Consider the following 21,116-nt stretch of genomic DNA (forward strand, 5'->3'; position numbering starts at 1 on the left):
TCTGACATTTCATAATGGAATTTATCCAGTTTTTTTTTAGAGATATATTTATTTATTTGAAAAGTTGAGTTACTGGGAGGGAAAGAGAGAGAGAGAGAGAGAGAGAGAGAGAGAGAGAGAGAGGCAGAGGTCTTCTATCTGCTGGTTCACTTCCCAAATGGCTGTAATAGCCAGGATTTGCTCAAGCTGAAGCCAGGCCAGGAACTTCACATGGGTTTCCCATGTGGCTGCAGGAGCCCAAGTGCTTGGACCATTTTCTGTAGTTTTCCCAGGCCACAAGCAAAGAACTGGATTGGAAGTGGAACAGCTGGAACTTGAACCAGTGCCCATATGGGATGAATTGGCACAGAACACAGTTTAATCCACTATGCAACAGTGCTGAACCGCTATCCAGTATCTTGATAGGTGGTGAAAAGCTATTGTTGTAACTTTTGTAAAAAAAAAAAAAAAAGAGAGAGAGAGAGAGAGAGAATTAATAAGGAGATCAAATAAATAAGTCTGTTTTATTGTTTGTTCATTTGTTTAATACTACTGAATTAGGCTAGGATTTTTGTCCATCAAGTTAATTGTATGGAAGATGCTGTTGGGTTTTTAGTGCACAGAAGTTTGTTTAGATCTCCATCAGCATTATTGCTCCACTCTTATCCTACACTCAGCCATGATCAGAATTATCTTGTTTATCTTATCTCTTGATCAAAAGTTTACTTGTCTCAATTATCAACCAAAATGAAATTCAATAAGGTAGAGTTCAGTTTATGTCTATGAGGCTATTAAAACCAACATATGAGGGAAGGCATTGTGGTGCAATTGTTTACACCACTAATTGTGATGCTGGCATCCCATATCACAGAGCCCATTTCTGATCTAACTCCTTCTTGATGCACCTGGAAAAGCAATGAAGAATGGCCCAAGTACTTGTGTCCTGGTCACCAACGTGGGAATTCTGGATGGAGTTCTAGACTCCTGGCTTCAGTCTGGCTCAATCCTGGCTGTTGTAGCCAGTTGGGGAGTGAATAAGTGGATGGAATATTAATTCTTTCTGTCTCTCTCTCTTCACCCCCATCTCTGTTTCTTTCTGTCCCTCTGCATTTCAGATAAATAAAATAAATATTTTAAAAAGTAAATAAAGATAATATATATTTTATTATAATAATATTTATACAAAGTATTAAATATTAAATATACAAAAGATACATGATTAAATAATCATTTTTATATTAAATGGAGCAGCAGGAATCCATTAAGTTAATCATTTGAAAGAAGTAAAGACAGTAGAACATGCTCAGAATAAAATATTTAATGAAAAGTGTAGAATACAGAATTATATATTTAATGTATTCACAACAGCATCACATGTATGTACATACTTGAATATGCAAAGTAAATAATAACATAATTAAATTCCTGAAATACCCTGTAATATTCTGATATAACAAATGTGAATTGCTGTTTTTACTTTTGTATCTTTGCCTAGATCTTCCAAGTTTGTAAAAAAAATGCCACTACTATTATAACAGCAAAGGTGTTATTAAAATTCTCATGAAAATGTCAATACCCTCAGCTAGCCAAATACACATACTTTGTTGTTTTTTATGGGACTTGTTTTTTTATTTGAAAATAAGTTAGAGATGAAGGTCAAAATGAGGATTGTTGAGTGGTTTGGAGGAGTCACAGAGCCCTAAAAGGTATGCAAAGGGGCATAAGTTTTATGTAAAGGTTAAGATACTTGTTGGGATGTTCAAGTCCTGATCAGAAGGGGTTTGATGCCCAGATTTCTCTCCTGACCTCAGTGTAATGCTAATACGCTAATAGGAACCCTAAGAAGCAGCAGTGATGGCTTAAGTAGTTGAATTCCTGCTACCCAAGTGGGAGACCTGGATGGATGGAATTCTTGGCTCCAGCCTCAGTCTGGCCCAGCCCAGTCACTGCAGGCATTTAGGGGTGAGCCAGTGGACGGACACCTCTTTCATTCTGCCTTTCTCTCTCTCTCTCTCTCTCTCCTTTTCTCTCTATATCTCAGCAAAATAAATTTTTTATAACTTAGAAATTATAAAAGATGAAGAAGGACATGGGAAGTATAGTCTCATCTGTACGGGAGGTCTAAAAAAGAGCCCCCAACTCCAAACTCTAGAATGAAAGACAGATTCTCTTCCTTATTTTCTGAATCCTCACAGGAGAAGGGGGCTACCGAGAGGAACAGGACATTGTTGCTAACTATGAGAGAATGTGAAAATCTCAGCAAAACAAGGGGATATGATACTTCTCTCCGAATGACCAACAGATGTTTATTGCTATTTACCAAAGTTTAATTTCATCTATATTAACACTATTTGAAATCACAAATAAAATAAAACTATCTTCTGTGGAAACCCATGCTGTGGCAATCATTTATATTAACTGTAGGTAATAAAACTTTTGTTTGAAATTCAAATCTAAATAGTTTCTTTAAGTAAATGTTTTTAAGGTTCCAGTTTGTCTTAAAATGGCAATATTTATGTTAAGAGAGAATAACACTAAAAAAAAAGGAAAAGAATTTGCCCATAAAACCCACTGTTAACATTTTAGAAAAAAAAAAAACTATCCAAGAAAAATCTGTGTATATTTTAGAAATACAATGTTTACACTCTTTAGAAGGAAGTTGAAATAAAAGCTGAACTTTATAAGAACTAAACATGATGTTATCATCAACATGTTGAAATAGAAAACTAAATCTTGATTTTTTAACAGAAGAAAAAAAGCCTGAGCAAATGAAATGAAGCAGTTACGTTTATAGTTTATTTATCACAATTTACTGAGTTCTAAATATGTGTCTTGTACAGAGCTTTGTATATTCCAGGTGGGATCTGTTGATATTTCAAAGGTTTGCAGTAAAATAAATGATATCTCATAGTCCTATTGCATTCAGCACAGTTGTTGTTGGAATTAGCATTGTTGACCCAGGAACTGTGTATGTTGATACAAATGCAAACCTGTAGACATGTTAACATGTTGACATGGACATCCTTCTTTCCATATACATATCTATCTTTCTATTCATTCAATACATATTTATTCATTTTATCCATTCATTGCATTTATTCCTGTTATAGGGATAGAAATAAACATATTCCTATCACTCATGGAAATTATGAATATGATTCTGCCCCCAATCTTGTACAATATTGTCTCTGAATTCTTGGTAATACAAAATGAAATTAGTAATCAAAAGACTGAATGGGCCAGGAAGTAGAGATTATTAGAGAGTTGCAAGAAATAGTCAACGCAAGCTGTGAGGGATTTGATTAATCATCTTTTCCTACAAATCCAAAACACATTCACATATCACAAAACTCTGTTCACTATGGTGCAGGGAATGCACTCTATTATTTTTTCTTTTCTCCTTTCATTTGACAGTCTTAATGTACATATATGCTAATAGTTATGACTAAAATATACATGTAGCACTAACATGTTCAAAGAAAGTATAAATATAACTATGGTGTCCGGAGGATATAGAAACTAGTTAAAAATAACTGACATTAAGCAATTAGACAATGCTTAAGTGGTACATTTTTGGATTACAATTTTTGAAAACAATTGTTGGGACTGTGAGGAATCAGTTTCAAATAAGAATATTTTGATCAGTCTTAGAGAAAAGATGTAGTTTAGTCTTGGCACATAGATGGTAGATGAACCCAGAGGATGAAAAAGGACAGTACTAGGAGAAGAACAAGTATGCCTTATTATGGAGTAATGGATAACGTAGTATATAAGATTAACTACGAGGAAGATGTGTGTGTGTGTATTCGTGTATGTGTATGTGTGTGTGTGTGGGAGAGAGAGAGAGACAGAGACAGAATAAAGTTGATGACAGATTGGCATGTACTTAAAATATTTATATTGATGAATTTATTATAATAATTAGACCTCAATGTACTTTCAGATTTATCATTTTATTAATTATAGTTCTGAAGTTGAATAATCTGAATTTGTTTATATAAGTTGGTTAAATGTTATTTTTATTTTAATGGGAAGATATTAGTAATAAAAATTTTGTCTAATATATTGATAGTATTTGCATACATACATGTTTCTACTTTTCTAGGAATTTCTATATATTTATTTGAGTATTTCTTTCAAAAATTATACTTGAGAAGCAGAGTTAGCATTAATTTTGCCTTATAGATAAGTAAGTTAAAACGCAGAAAAGAATTTTCCACCTTTCCTAGCTTCCACATCAGTTATGAGTTCTGGCTAGCAGCCAGGTCTTCTGTGTTCAGCATTGGGTGGGATGCATGGTAATAGAGAAAATGTTTACAGTAAATATATAGTATTATTATGAAACTAACCTTCAATAATGTTTACATATTAATTTTGTAAATGTCTATAGATTGATGGAAAAGAATATTAAGGGAAGGACAAGTAATGATATGGGAAGATATCCCTGGTAATCGTATTAGAATTTTGGTTTTTTTGTTTTAAAGATGTATTTATTTATTTATTTATTTATCTGAAAGACAAAGTTACAGAAAGAGAGGGGGAGAGAGAAAGCATGTCCAGAGAGAGACAGAGAGAGATCTTCCATCCACTGGTTCTTCCCCCAAATGGTTGCAACAGCCAGGGCTGAGCAAGGCTGAAGCCAGGAGCCCACAGCTTCATCCAGGTTTCTAGGCACACTAGCAGGAGCTGGATCAAAAATGGAGCAGCTAGGAGATGAACCAGTGCCCAAATGGTGTGCTGACATTGCAGGCAGTGGTTTAACTTGCTGTGCCACAACACAGGCCCCCGTATTGGAATATTTTAATTTCATTAAAATGTTTAAAAGATACTGAGAAAATGTAATCATTTATATTTCTTTAAGTGTAACTTAATTTTTTAAAAAAAAATGTAGTCTTTGAAACTAGCCAGAATAATAAATTCACAATTAGGACAGATTTTTCTTTTAATCTTTTAATTCAACACGTGTTGCTGGGGTCATGTTTTCCTGTGTAGGTATGTATATGTGCATTGGAATTTTTGCTGAAGGGATAATTGTACTTAATCGAGTTAGTTATAGAGTTATATGAATGAGCCATTGAGACTTTTGGATAACACAACCAAGTATTTTAACCCTTTAGTTTGTATGGTATAAATAGACATTAATCATAAAGGCATCTGCCAAAAACTCTTTAGATAAATAGAAAAATTGCTGAAGAGAATATTATTTATAATCAAACCTCTAGGCTTCTCTATAGTCATTCATTTCAAGACAAGTATTTAGCTATCTAAAATCTGTTCATGGTGATTTGGTTTCGTGTGTGTCTATTTGTGCATACACAAGCGTAGGTCTAGTAGATCTAACACTTCTGCTCAACACAATTTGTCTTTTCATTTTATTCTTTTTGAAAATTAATGCACAAAAATAAAGTAGTAATGTCTGCCTTTATCCATTCATTTTTACTTTTAGTAATATAAGTTATGTTCAGAGGTCAGTGTTGTGGCCTAGCAAGTAAGAACACCACCTGTGACACTGGTGTCATATGTAGGCACCAGTTCATGTCCAGGCTTTTCCACTTCCAATCCGGCTCCCTACTAATGGCCAGAGAAAAGCAGTGAGAGATGATCCAAGTGTTTGGGCTGCTTCCACCCATGTGGGAGACCTAGATGAGGCTCTTGGCTCTTGGCTTTGGCCTGGTGCATTGCTGGATGTTGTTTTGTGATGGCCTTACAGAGGTGGCATCCAAATAGTAGCTAGGTACCATGCTTTGTGTATTTATTTTACTATAGATAATGTTTATAGTTCTCTAACTTAGATAGAACTATGCTAAAATCTGATGGGACATGTAGCAGCAGAAAAATGTTCAAATGTATAATATTATTATGAAAGTAATGCTCACTTTATAATGAAGAATTGGAGTTTATGCAAATAGTTTACTGAGTCACGGCCATACAGCTAGAAGATGGCAGAATCTTATTTCAATTTGTATATTCCACATGCTACAATGACCACAGTAATCATGACCACAAGTAGGTTTGAGGAAAAGAATATTAAGGAAATGACAAATAACATGAAAAGCAATAATTTTCAGGCACATTATTAGTGTATGTTATTTAATTAATATAAGGAAAATGAAACTTTTGTAATAAATTTACACAGGAACTCTGAGATGACACCGACCTAAAATTTAAGTCTGTATGGGAATAGGAAATACAGTTTGTATTGAGAATCAGGAAGCCTGGCTCAGTGGTTGAACCTTAGCCTTGGGAAATCCTCATCACTTTGTTTGATCTCATATCCTTTGTCTGCATGATTACGTGGTTTGACTGAATGACGCATGACATTTTCCCAATTTTCTTATTTTGAAATTACCAAAATCTGGATTTGTAGTCCCTAGAGCAAATGACAATGTGGTTCTGGTTTGCTTAGTTCCAGACTTCACATCACTTTGTTCAAGTGGGAGTTTTATTATTTTCAGGAGTACTATTAGTAGAAGTATTTTTACAGTTCTTCGCTATCAGTTTTAAAACTTGATTCTATTCTATCTTCTAGTAGACTTGTAAATTATATGAATCAGAGTAATAATACAAGTTATGCTTTTACATAATGTGGACTTTCTTATATAATCATCAATAGTTTAATGCCCTTAGAGATTTTAATTTTATATATAATAAATATTATAAACATAATTATTATGATAACTACTACATAAGCTCTGTTTCAAACGAGAATCAAGAGTTCTATGCAGTGTGAAAAGTGTATAAAGGGAATGCTTTTGTCATGGCATCTTTTCATAAAACTTTTTTCTATAAGTATTTTCCATGATACATGAAAGTGTATGGTATAATTAATTCCCAAGTATTCATTAAAACTAGAGAATGTTTTTCAACATTTTATGAATCTGTTTAATCCAAGGAAATAAATATAAGTGCTGACTTCAAGGGTTAGAAAATCTGAAGAGATAACTCTAATTGGAACATAGAAAAGAAATGGTGATATTATTGAAGATACAGTTAAGAAGAGAGTTGTCGGGGCTGGTGTTGTGGCACAGCTGGTCAAGCTAATGTGTGAGACACTGTCATCCAATAGCAGATTGCCAGTTCAAGTCTCATTACTGCACCTCTGATCCAGCTTCCTGCTAATGCACCTGGACATCAGTAGAAGACTGCCCAATTAGTTGGGCCCCACCATCCATGTGGGAGACCAGTGTGGAGTTTCTGGCTCCTGATTTAAGCCTTTCCCATACCTGTCAGTTGTAACCATCTGGGGAGTGAACCAGGAGATGGAAGATCTATTTTCCTCTCTTTCCCTTTCTTTCTCTCTGCCTTTCAAAGAAATAAATCTTTAAAAAGGAAAAACAATGAATATTTAAAAATAAGAATAGACTGATAATATCTAATTTCAAGAATCATCTTAATTCTAAATAAGGCATTTTATCATTAAGTGCATAAACTTGGAAATAAATCATAATTATATACTGGAATCCCTAAAATCAGGTTTAAAAATCAGAGCTAAAGAGACAAAGGATTAGAGATCGTATCAGACCCAGCTTTGGGTGTAGAAGACATCCTGGACGTTAGCAATTTGGTGTAGCATTTAGACTTTAGAATGAACTAAAATGTAAGTTGGTGGATACAGATGGCTCAACCAAATGAGGACATTTTTGGCAAGTCTAGTGTTCCAACTTTTTTCTTTTTCCTGGATTGAAAACAGTACATTCTCCATACCTGCTAATATTGTCTAGAAGTTATGTGATTATGTGATAAAGATAAATGAATGAGATTTATTTAATCGATATGAAATTGTGTAAGAAGACCTATAAATCCAAGTGTAGTTTCAAGATTTCATCATTTTATCTCCATATCAACATAAGGGTTTGCTTTAAGCTCATTTTAATACAGTTCTTTGGTTTAGGGGATCAATTGTTACATTGGTGTAGGAAATTTCCTAGGATTGACATCAGCTTTCACAGAAATTCCTTTAATTCTCATTTCCACACAAGAAACCTCCAATGTGTGACGTAAAGCTTTCTTCTCTTTGGTTTAACTGGCCACATGGAGTTGCAGAAAATAATCTAAATCTCATCTGGTTTCAAAACTTTTTAATTGAAAGGCAGAGAGAGACGGAAAACAATCTCTCATCTCCTGGTTCACTGTCCAAATGTCTCTAACAGCTAAGGCTGGGCTAGGTCAAGCCAAAGCCGGGAGCCTGGAATTTACTCTTGGTCTCCCAGATGGATTTCAGGGACCCAAGTACTTGAGCCACACCTGCTACCTCCTAGATTGCACATTAGCAGGAAGTTGGAATCAGTTTGTAGTTCGCACTGGTAACACCTTGATATATCTGTTTGTGCTGTCAATACTCATGCCAGTTTTAATGAGCTTGAACATTCTTTACGAGCACTGTGTGTTCAAGCCATTAACCTGTCACTGCTCTGTGCTTGCAAACAGCATCCTAAAGTAGCTTGTTTGCACCTATCTGGTCTCTGATGATGTTCAATTTGGAAGTGAAAAAAATTACATATGTTAATTTGTTACATTCATTTTCTGTCATTACCAATGCTGCTAATTGTTTTAATTTTCTTCTGTTTCCGTATAACCATGATGAAACTTTTTTTTTTTTTACATTGTACTCCTTTGGGGGTGAGAAACATCTGGCCCAAGGGCCATATAAGGTCCCCAAAACCTTGTGGTTGGGGTCTACCAAGGCAACTGCAGACATGACTCAAAATTCAATGAATCTCTAGCAGGCTAATTTTTAAGTTGATAATTTTGAATAGCCTGTGAATGAAGTTGTAAATATCCAAGTGGCTCTTGGCAGCAAAAAGGTTCCCCATTCTTGCTAGATTTTCATTCCCCCCAAGCATTTACTGTATTCAAGAGACTGAAAATATTATTTTGAAAAGGGCGTGAAGCATTGGGAGCATAAGGATTGCATTATTCTCAGAATCATTATCCAGTGGCAGCATTGCTCTGAACCGTTCGGCTGTGCTATTCTTGGTGGCACAACCAGGAATCAGGTGGAGAGGGAGCCCATCTGTGTGTGATATTGGAGGACCTGGCAGGGGGTAGATCAAACTCCAGAAATCAGAGCCTGAGTTATGTATCAGTCTAGGTGACTACATCCTCCCCAGAAGACTGAGAAGATAATTATTCATACGTCTTTATTCTAAAGGCAATGAAACCATCACAAGACATACATAGTCTATGTCGCTCCCCGTCTTCGTGGAGGAACGACACTGGACCCTGCGTTGTTCTTTCATCTGCTCGGCCCTCCCCAGGTTTGCTGTTGGTTCTTCCCGGGTTGGCTACTGTCCCTTCCACCTCCGTGGAAGGGCGGTTCCCCCTGGCCACTTTCCCCACTTCCGCGGGGGAGCAGCACACCGCCGGCCGGCTCTCTCAGGGGCTGCACAGGTGTTCCCCTTAGATGTTCCTGGTGCATGTTGTCTCTCTCCTCCTTTATAGTCCTCTTCCACCAATCCCAACTCTGCTACCCACACGCCGAGTACGCTGCTCTCCTCCAATCAGGAGTAGGTCCTACAGTTTATTGGTTGAACTGGAGGCAGCTGTGTAGAAGCTGTTTCTCCCTTCCCAGCTCCATATTGTGGGAGAGCAGATGCATAGAATAAGTCTTAATTCCAGTAACTTAGTCTAGTCCGGGTTGCTCCCCACAGATCCCCCTTTCTTTTTATTTTTTGGCGTTGATACGCGCCTGTCTTCGGTGCCCCGTGGCACACACTCTGCTCTGCTTGCTAGAGTTGCCCACAGGTGCTTACAAGCCCTACCAATCAGGCAAACCGAATCCGGGTCCTCTCTTCGCCATGTTGTGAGGAGGCTTTTAGGCGCTGATGCGTGCCTGTGTTCAGTGCCCTGCAGCACATGCTCTACTCTGCTAGAACTGCCTGCAGGTGCTTACAAGCCCTATTAGGCAAACCGAATCCAAGCCTTCTCATTGCCGTATTGTGGGGGAGACTTATTGGTGTTGATTCGTGCCTATCTTCGGTGACCTGCAGCTCATACTCTGGTCAAGCTGCCTGCTGGTGCTTATCGCCTAATCAGGCAGACCGAATCCAAGCTCTCTCATTGCCATGTTGAGGGGAGGCCTTATTTTTCTCTATTTCTCTATCTCCGGGCATTCCTATCTCTCCCATTTTACTTCTATCTGCCAGCATTCCTATTTCTCTCATTTTACTTCTAAACTTCTGTTTCTCTTATCCCTGCGGCTTCCCGGCGTCCACCCCGAGGCTGCTTCTCGGCGGCTTCCCGGCTCTGAGCCGCTTCAGCCCGCGCTTCTCTCATCTGCGCGGCTTCCCGGCTTCGCGCGCGCACTCCGCAGTCTCCGCGCCCTTTCGCGTCCGCACCACGGCCTCGCGCTAGCCCCACGTTCCCTATCTATTCACGCCCCGTGCTCTCTCTGCGCGCGGCGGCTTCTGCGAGTCACACAGCGTAGCTTACGTTTCCGCCACCACCAGTATTCAATCTAAGTTCCCCGGGCTAACCTGGCAAATTCAACCCAGCTCACGTCTGCGCCCTTCGGCTTGGCTTCCTGTCCCTTGCTCCCCAGGCTAATCTGATGGATTCCAACCTAGCGGCCCACGTCTAGCTTCTCGCCTTTTGTTCCCCGGGCTGACTTGAAGAATCCCAAGCTGGCTTACGTTTCCGCCTCGGCCTGCCCCCCGCGGCTTCAATTTCCCTAACATTTTTCTCTACCCGGTATATTTCCCTAAGTGTTCTTCCAGCAATATTCCTCCCTCATTTCTCCTGGCTTCTCCCCACAGTCCGTATCCGAGTCTGTTTGTTCTAGCTTTCACTTTCGCTTTCGACCTTAGAGATTTCTCCCGGCTTCCCCCCGTAGTCCGTATCCGAGTCTATGCCTAGGCTTTCAATAGCTTCTTCCGGCACCTTTTTCGTCCGGCTTTTCCCTAGGCTCTTTGCTAGTCTCTCTCTCCGGTATTTTCCCCTTCTTCCCGTTTCTTCCCTCCTAAGTTTCCTATCCGAGTCACTGCACCATTATGTCACTCCCCGTCTTCGTGGAGGAACGACACAGGACCCTGCGCTGTTCTTTTGTCTGCTCGGCCCTCCCCGGGTTTGCTGCTGGTTCTTCCCGGGTTGGCTACCGACCCTTCCACCTCCGTGGAAGGGCGGTTCCCCCTAGCCACTTTCCCCACTTGCGCAGGGGAGTGGCACACCGCCGGCCGGCTCTCTCGGGGGCTGCACAGGTGTTCCCCTTAGATGTTCCTCGTGCATGTTGTCTCTCTCCTCCTTTATAGTCCTCTTCCACCAATCCCAACTCTGCTACCCACACACCGAGTATGCTGCTCTCCTCCAATCAGGAGTAGGTCCTACAGTTTATTGGTTGAACTGGAGGCAGCTGTGTAGAAGCTGTTTCTCCCTTCTCAGCGCCATATTGTGGGAGAGCAGATGCATAGAATAAGTCTTAATTCCAGTAACTTAGTCTAGTCCGGGTTGCTCCCCACAGTCTAAAACTTTTAAACAACTTTGAATAATTTGCCTCTATTTTTATTGAAGAATAAGATTGATTTTCACTTCACTGGACTCTATGGCTTTGAGCACCCAACCCCATATTTCTGACTTCTTTGCATCACTGTCTTCAAAGCACCAGAGTGATATAGCAACAACTCGTTATTTACTGGGAATTGAGAATGTGCTAGGCACTGGGCCTGTAAGGCTATGCTAATGATTTTATTTACTCCTCACAACAACCGTATGGATTATTTTTATTATTTCTACTTTACTGCTGAGCAGAATGAGCAGAGACAGTAACAACTAATAACAAGTATAGCTGGAAGTAAAAATGTTGGAATTCGTAAGACAAGAGGGTCTGAAATAATTCAGAGCTTGGCCTGGACCATCCATTTGTCTATGATAGAGAACAAAATATTTGCTGTTTCAGTTTTATTTTGACCAGCTTTGTCCAAGCCTTATGTACCGAAGGTACTGCTTAACTGCTTTGAAATTCAAACTGCTATTGTACATTTGGGGTCCAAAAAGCAGAGAATCTAATCAACATGGTGTGAGGCGAACGTGATTACCACTACACTATGGAAACCAGGTAATCAACAAGGTGGAAAAGTCTCTTCACTGGACTTCTCTAGTGAGCTCAACCTCTTGCTATGTCGAGGTTTCTGTTGTTTAAAGACCCTGTAACTCACTGGATGAGCTGAAAGCCCTGATTTTCCCTCCTGTGCCAATATGTTATCTCCCTGCACTACCCCTTTCCAAACATTTTCAATGGGCAGTGTTCAAGTCAGGCAAAGTGACAACATTTTTGTTGGTATCCCCAAACCATATCTGTTTTTCAGTATTATGAAAGCATTATGAAAGAAATATAAAAACAGTGTTGTGACAATTAAAAATCATAACAAAATATATGGCTTCCTTTTGTTAAAAATAAAACACATATCTCAAATATCAGTGTTTAAATATATAATCTAGATAGGGACTGAGGCCAAATTCAAGCTATATCTTTTTACATGATATGTTTCTTCCTGAAATTTATTTTCTTTTGTATACCAAAAGCAAATTCTTGTTCTTCCATATGAAACATCAGTTCTGCACTATAGTCAACCATGACTTTCCCAAAAACCTCTATTAAAAAAAAAAAAAGCTCCCTAAACAATTTTTAAGCTCAGCCATCTTTCAATGCCACTCTTCCATATTTTTCCTCTATTTATTTATTTTATTAGTATAAAGAGAAAAGATTTCATGTAGTTCATGATAAAATTCTTAGAATGTAATGGTACTTCCCTCCCTTCTCCCTCCCTCTCTCCTTCTTTTCTCTCTTTTTAAATTTTATGATAATATACTTTGACATTATAATCACATGCTTAATATGCCATTAAATAAAGAGTTCAATATGTAAAGAGTAAAAAATCACTCTTCAGCAGAAATCTAGACAAGGGCTTTAATAGTAATCATGTCTCGATATTTTATTTTCACTCATATACATTAAAGGTTTTTTGTACATATCTATTAACTATGGCAAATATGAGAAACCATGTGATATTTGTCTTTTTGGATCTGGCTTATTTCATTAGGCATAATGGATTCCAGTTGCATCCATTTTAATGTGAAAGACAGAATTTCATTATTTTTATGGCTGTGTAGTAAGCCATTTTTATGGCTGAGTAGTAATCCATCATATATATGTATTATGATGGATTACTACTCAGCCATAAAAAGAGAGAGAGAAAGAGAGAGAGAGAAAGAGATACCACATTTTCATAATTAATTTTTTCTGACCAAATTGGGTCCATATCTACCAATTTCCACCATCTAACTTCATCATTTCAAGCTCCATTTAGAATTTTAAAGAAAGTCAATTCTAGGATGATTATGGCTTTGCTCATGGCCACAAAAGCAGAGGCAGTTACATTTAAAACATACAGGTTGGTTGCTTTGTATTTGTTATAAACCAGTACCAATACATGACTAGACTTTCTGACCTTCTATAATGAAAGTTTCTGATTATACATTTATTGACTTTTTGAAAGTCTGAAAGGTCAATTTTAAAGACCAAGGACACTGACAGTGATTGGTAGTCAGTACCTGAGATTTGTTTTCAAGTGGTGCATCATGAATTAAGTACTGTTTTCTTCCCCAAAGATTTCTATAATGACTTGGATGACACTTACTCTGAGCCTTTAGTGTCTATCATTGTATCCCTTATAGATATTTCCACTATCCTTCATATTCTGACAGCTTCCCAAATTTGCTTTCCATTATTAGTTACATTTTTATAACCCTCATTAAAACAACTAATGCTCTTATTTAAATTTTCGTTCCTTAATGAGTAGTTACACTCCTTATTGTCCTCATTCTATAGTCTTTTTTCTTCTTGTTTTCTTCCTTAGAGTTGTATACTCTAATTATGCACAATGTACGTTGGTATATATCCTTTAAATTACTAAATGGATTTTAACTGTTTTTAAGGAAAAATATCTGGTCCTTTTGCTTCTTTTCTGAGTCCTCAGGATGAAATTGTAATTTTTTCTCATAAACATGAACTTATTTTCCTTATTTGTCTTCTGAGGGAGGACCATTTATCTGCACTCAGTGTTCATTCCTCTTGACTCTGCCAGATCAGTCAAGATCCTCAGGAAAGACAAGTGGAGCTACCTAGTTCTCAATTCACTTCTCAGTGTCTAATAAACCAGTGGATCAGTATCGGATCCTTTTCTGTTCTTCCAGTTCTCATCTCTAAATATATTGTCTATGACAAATCACATTGCATTCACAAGAATTCTCTTTCAAGACGATGTGTCCTGTTTATGCCCACTTCCATAACTCTTAACTTTTGGGACAGCACATTGCATAGTATGTGAGCACCATCAATGTCTCTCTCTACCTATCTTATATATAAGGATATTTTAAAAAGTTTTGGACAGATAGAGTTAAAAGATAAGTTTATTTTGACAAAAAACTTTGAAATCTTATTTTTTTTTCCTGAAGATTTATCTACTTATTAGAAAGGAAGAGGCAGAGAGAGAGAAAGAAATCTTCCATCCACTGGTTCACTCTACAAATGGTCACAACAGTCAGACCTGAGTCAATGCAGAGCCAGGAGCTTCTTCTGGGTCTCCCATGCAGGTTCAGGGGTCCAAGCACCTGGGCCATCTTCCACTGCTTTCCTAGGCCATAACAGAAAGCTGGATTGGAAGTGGAGAAGCCGGGACTTGAACTCGTGCACATGTGGGATGCCGGCTCTTCAGGTGGCGGCTTTACTCACTATGCCACAGCACTGGCCCGAAAACTATGAAATCTGTATACAGTTTTTTTTTTTTTTTTCGTAAATATACATTTTGTCTGAACCTTTTGCAGTACCCTCAAATTCAGATATTTTCTGGAGTTTGGCATACCTAAAGGCTTTTCTAAGAATGATACTGTGGGTAAGAATGAGTTCAGAAGCATTACAGGTCAGATATTTCAAGTAGTACCTAAGCAGCCGACAGAAGGCACCTAATTATCCAGCTTATACACCATTCGAATTTTAGGTCTAAGGAACATAGTGGTGGTTTTGATTTTGTTGAATTTCTTTTATTGGTAGCAAGTTTTTAGGAATATAGCCTAATATTTTGATGCAAATATAGTGACATTTGGTACAATTCCTGTAGGTCATCGAAATTCTATGCAGTTTCTTAGAGGTTGACAGTTACAGCTTTGAGAGTAGTATTGTATTTAGTTAATACAACTACATTTCTTTCCATTTACAACTGAACATGTGGTAGGTACCACTAATTAGATACCATTAAATATTAGCAACTTAATGACATTGTTTACTGTTGAGTTTTTTTTTTATATGTTAACCATCTTTTTTAAAAAGCTTTTATTTAATAAATATAAATTTCAAAAGTACAATTATAGCAGTTTTGGATTATAGCAGTTTTCCACTCCATAACTACTCTCCAACCCACAAACCATCCTTTCTCCTACTCCCATCCCATTCTTCATTAAGATTCATTTTTAGTTATCTCTATATACAGATCAACTTAGTATTTACTAAGTAAAGATTTCAACAGATTGCACCCACACAGACACACAAAGTATAAAGTACTGTTTGAATACTAGTTTTACCATTAATTTGCATAGTACAACACATTAAGGACAGAGATCCTACATGGGGAGCAAGTTCACAGTGACTCTTGTTGATTTAACAATTAACACTCTTATTTATGACGTCAGTAATCACCTGAGGCTCTTGTCAGGAGCTGCCAAGGCTTTGAAAGCCTCTTGAGTTCACCAACTCTGATCTTATTTAGACAAGGTCATAGTCAAAGTGGAAGTTCTCTCCTCCCTTCAGAGAAAGGTACCTCCTTCTTTGAGGGTCTGTTCTTTCCACTGGGATCTCACTCACAGAGGTCTTTCATTTAGGTCATTTTTTTGCCACAGTGTCTTGGCTTTCCAAGCCTGAGATACTCTCGTGTTCTTTTTAGCTGAATCCAAATGCCTTATGGGCTGATTCTGAGGTACTGTTGAGTTTTCAAAGTCATTTTTTGTTCTTGCCCACTTCAAAATTATTCAAATTACTAAATCATTTCTTATAATTTAAAGGAAAGATAGAATCAAATCACTTAAACTTCTGTAAACTGTAATATCAAAGTAACCTCTACATGTAGTGGTATGAAAAGTCTACAGCATAAGGTTCAATGTCATTTTTTGTCAATATATAGTTTTATAAAGTATCCATTGTCTTTTTCCAGTCCATTATTCTGAACACCATCCCATAGTATACTTATCCTTAATTTGCAAGTTTTTTTTTTGCAGTATTTAAATTGTATCACTAATTTGGGTTGAATTTTATAAACAATGAATTAGTTGAAATACTAACTTGTATAAATGCAATGTGGAAAATCAAGACATTTTTATGATCAAGTGAATGTGTCAACTTGTTTTAATTCATGTGATGTTTTTACCAAAGGGCTACATGTTGTTATTCATCCTTACAAATATGTGGTGATTGATTTCTTTTTTAATTTGAAGTACTTCAAAGTATTTCTTTAAATAAAATATGACACTGTCTTGGGTACTAATATTGATGGGCCATTTTATGTAGTAACACTCATATTTACTGCACTTGTTACTGTATATAATACATCTGCTATTTTTGTTAATTATATCAGTTACTTTATGGCTCTGAATATATTAGAGAATTAAGTTCTAGAGTTACTTGCAATGACTTCCCAAGAATTTATTGCATAAGTGATGATAATCTTTCTTAGAATAAGAGGAAATTCACATTTCAAATATCTAATGACAGATGATCATACTGCTACACAGACAGTGAGATTTCTCCTATTTTGTTAGACTTAAAGTATAATTGAAAAACTTTATAGCACACACTTCTGATAAGGAAATACCTTCAGAAGTATTTCAAAAATCAAGATTATTTTGTAAATAGATATATACACTCACAATACAGCAGAAAGTTAAGACTTGTATTATTATGAAAAAAAAATCACTCACCTCAGCTACCATCAATTTTTCTACAAATCCTTTAAAATTTACATGGAAAATTGCCTGACTTTTCCTTTTTAGTTTTGATTAGTTAAAAATGTATTTGTTGAATGCCTATGATGCACCACACCTTTATTTGTTGTTGGAAATAGAAAGCTAAGTAGAGGCTCATAACAATTAAAATGATGAGACAGCAATATTGCTAGATAATTCCAGTGAAATGTTTGGGTATTAAGTAATTATGAAAGCAGAGAGATTGACTTTTTGTGGTCAGATCATTGACAAGGAAGTAGAGCTTTAGTAGTCTTTTCAAGAAAGGACAGAGGTTGCTAAGTGAAGAAAGAAAGAATTAGAGTATCTTCAGGCTAAGGGATTAATTGTGACATTGCTTGTAAGTTGTGGCCTGAAGGCATTTCTATTTGTAGTGAAATTCCAATTTTTCCTGAACATTTGGTAATTGAGCTTGCTGAAACTTACAATAGATTAACAGAAGAAAAGGCAAGCAAATGCATGAACTTGCATATGTATGTGGGGGCCATAGGAAATATGAAACTCAAAGAGGGACCAGAAATTTGAGACTTAAATCCCTCTTTCTAGGACAGAGTGAGATGGTGAGGAGGAGATACTGTAGTCAATTGTGGAGGCAAACCTCATGCGTTTTAGAGGAGAGAATGAGCTCAGAGAATAGATGAGGGCATGGGGCGAAGTTCCTCTGGGTTTTCTAGGTATGATGTTTGACTTTTAATCTCTTCCTTTGTGATTTGAGTGTAATCTTCCTTGGTTAGTGAAATTTCAGTGAGAATGTTAAAGACAATTGTGTTCCTCTTTTGGGGATCTTGTCTTTAAGTAGATAAGATAATGTCAAGAATAGCCCCCTTCCTGTAGTTTTGGAGAGAATGAGTATCCAGAGAAAGAAAAGTAGTAGGTGAAGGGAATGAAGTAGGCAGGCATACAAGCTAAAATTGATTAGATTTGTGAACTGGAAGACCACGCCTTCTCCATGCCCCTGTGTGAATTCACGCCCTACCTGATACCTTCGCCATGCCCCTGTGTGGCCTCTTCCCCCTAATTGGCCACACCTGGGTGCCCACCAACCAATCAGGTTAATCAACTATTCCCCTTTGGAAGCGGGTTAAAAACCGGGACAGGGTGTGGCCCGGCCCCCACTCTTCTTCCCTGGCCTCTTGCTAGGAGGGGCTTGCTGTAGCCCCGCGCCTCCAGGGCACATGACCTTTGAGCCATGTGCTCTAGGCTTCCTGGCCCAGATACAGGCCTAGATGCTCTTCCACGTGGCTGGTTCCTGGTGCTCGGTATGAGCCCCTATTCACCTCTCTCTCTTAAATAAGCTCTCACTCTCCTATGCATCTTTCTCACTAAATAAAAACTTAAAACGTACCATGCTGCCTCGTTTATCTGTGCCGGTATTTAGAATTCTCTAAATATTAGACCAGAACCCTCTTGGGCTTACTAATATTGGGGATTTATTAGTAAGCACATGGAGAAATCATATGGCACCCCAAATTCCAGTAGCATATTTGGCACCCCAGATAGCACTTCTGGGGAACTTTAATGGGCCACATTTTAGTGTAAATTTTAGGGGGTCTTTTCCGATTTCAGGGAAGAGAGACCTGGAGGCCACTTTTGTCAGCCTGTCAAAGCAGTGCTTTGGAGGGTGAGTTTCTCAGCCCAAACATGCTCAGTATCTGAGAAATTTATTCTTTCTCTCTTCTGTTGTTCATTGTCTGGCTGATTAATCTGTCCAAGCAAAAACATTTTTCTGTTCATGTTAATTCTTGTAAATCTACATGTAGAGATACTCGCAGAAGGAAATGTATAAATCAATGCTTTTACACTTACATGTGCAAAAATTTGATTTCCAAAGATATATCTTTGGAGCTATGAAAGAAACTGCTGTGTGAAAACATTTCCTGATACTCTGCTTCAACCAAAACAATTGTAATTTAAACTAGTTTTAATATCAATGTTTCTCATTATTTGGAGTTAAAAAACAGCATTCATTTGTAAAATGCAAATATGTTTAACTGAAATCTCCTATCAAAGACTTACCTTTGTGGTCATTTTTTTTCTTTCTTAATCTATTCCAGAAGACAGGAAAATTGAGAACTTGTTTATATTCTTGGGAACACTTATCCTTTGAAATCCATATCTCCTTACTTGAAGGTCAGTTGTTTTTGCCCCCTGATGATTTTAGAAAATGTCAGGAAAACAGACATAGCAATTGATCACGTTAGGATGGAGTGAATCCACAAAGCATTCAAAGTTTGGTCTTGAAGCTGCAGTGTACGTCATGAGGATTTGTAGAGGAGAAACTAAGCAAACACCTGCAGAAAGCAGAATAAACACAAAGAAGCTGTGAAGTGTCAAGGACTGGATCACTGGTCGCAGTTCCACCACTTTATAAACAAAATGAACAATGGAATGATGAGGTTGCTTTTCTGGATTACATGTTTTGTAAAACTGAAAGATAGATTTAAACAAGAAGATAAATTTAAGCAAGCATTTTATATCCTGGAGTTCTTTATACATCTATTTCACCTACTCTCAACACATGAAGTAGAAAACAAGAGATGAATCAAACTTTATCATGCATCAGAATCATTTGGGGAGCTTGTTAAACATAAATTTTTGGCCCTTACTCTCAGGGTTTCCAACTGAGTGTGTCCATGGTGGGCATGAGAATTTGCATCTCTTATAAATGTCAGGTGGAAAAGCTGCTAGTTCCAGAGATAATTCAAAGAATCACTGAGTTAAGCAAACCACATGAGTTTCAATTCTTGATATTTAGTCTTCAAATAAAAAAAAAAAAAAAAAACCATAAGGCTCATCCATCTGCATGAAGACTTACGGAAGCCATTATTATAAACAAATTAATTTTATTTTGGAAATTAAAAATTTTAAGTATGTACAAATAGCCGCTGTTTTCACTTTAGCTCATTTTTCAGGCTCCTGTGACAATTTCCTGTTGTGCGATTCCACACGATTTGATGAATGCATCTGTTTCACTCATTCTACACCTCTGCTTTTATCAGATTCCTGACATGCAGATTAAATTTAACATTTAGAGTTCCAAGATGAACTCTATGCCCCTCATATGTTTGTCCTATAATATGAATAAAATGCTAGCAGATGAAAGAAGTGATCTTGGGGCTGGTGCTATGGCACAGAGGGTTAAAGCCTCAGCCTGCAGCACTGCCATCCCATATGGGTGCTGGTTCAAGTCCCAGCTGCTCCACTTTAGATCCAGCTCCCTACAGATGTACCTGGAAAGCAGCAGAGGATAACCTAACTCCTTGGGCCCCTGCACCCATGTTGGAAACTGGAGGAAATTTATAAATTTATTTATTTATTTGAAAGCCAAGTTACAGATGGGCTGAGGCAGAGAAAGAGATAGAGAGAGAGAGCTCTTCCATACACTGGTTCTCTCTCCAAAGCCCACAATGGCTGGAATTGGGCTAGTCTGAAGCCAGAAGCCAGGAGCCTCTTCTGGGTCTCCCACGTGGGTGCAGGGCCCCAAGGAGCAAGCCATCTTCCACTGCTTTCCCTGGCCATAGCAGAGAGCTGTATCACAAGAGGAGCAGCTGGGACTTGAACCAGCACCCATATGGGATGCGGGCACTATAGGCGGCGGCTTTACCTGCTATGCCACAGCGCCAGCCCTGGTACTTTTAAATTTTAGAGCTCTAAGTAGGAGAAATGCTATTCGCAACATTAATTAAGGAGTGAAAACAATTTAAAAGAAGATGAAAAAGAAGAAAGAAAGACCTTAGAAATGAGAAAGAACACAAATACAGGAAACATCATTGGGTTTAAAAGTTTGAATAACTGACTTTGTGAAAGTATTTTAATGATTTAAATTTTGTTTGGCTTTCTTTCACTTCTGGGTATTGCTTAAGACAGTGAATGAAGGATAATCACTGCCATTCAGTGGTACACAAAAATCTCAGGTTTTATAAAACCTATTGGATTTCAATAAACATTAAAAGGCTTTGTAATTTTACAGGGTTCTGCATTCTCTGTAATGCCAACATTGATTCTGTTCTGAGCTCAGCAGGATGGATCTCTTAGCAACTATGAAACACTTTTAATTGGCCCACATCCTTTCAGTGGGACGCTCACCCAGCCAGAGGCCATTACTTGTAGTAACTGGCTATTGATTCCACAACTGG

General features: G+C 37.7%; 1 protein-coding gene and 1 pseudogene across 4 annotated transcripts in view; both read left to right on the forward strand.

The window, feature by feature from the left end:
* DPP10 (dipeptidyl peptidase like 10) overlaps positions 1–21,116 on the forward strand; it is a 1,559,001-nt gene that overhangs the window by 991,983 nt on the left and 545,902 nt on the right. The window lies entirely within an intron of this gene.
* Positions 5,961–21,116, forward strand: part of LOC127491795 (rab GDP dissociation inhibitor beta pseudogene) — a 69,146-nt pseudogene continuing 53,990 nt past the window's right edge.

This window comes from Oryctolagus cuniculus, chromosome 3 (genome assembly GCF_964237555.1).
Source record: "Oryctolagus cuniculus chromosome 3, mOryCun1.1, whole genome shotgun sequence".
NCBI classification, from domain to species: Eukaryota; Metazoa; Chordata; class Mammalia; order Lagomorpha; family Leporidae; genus Oryctolagus; species Oryctolagus cuniculus.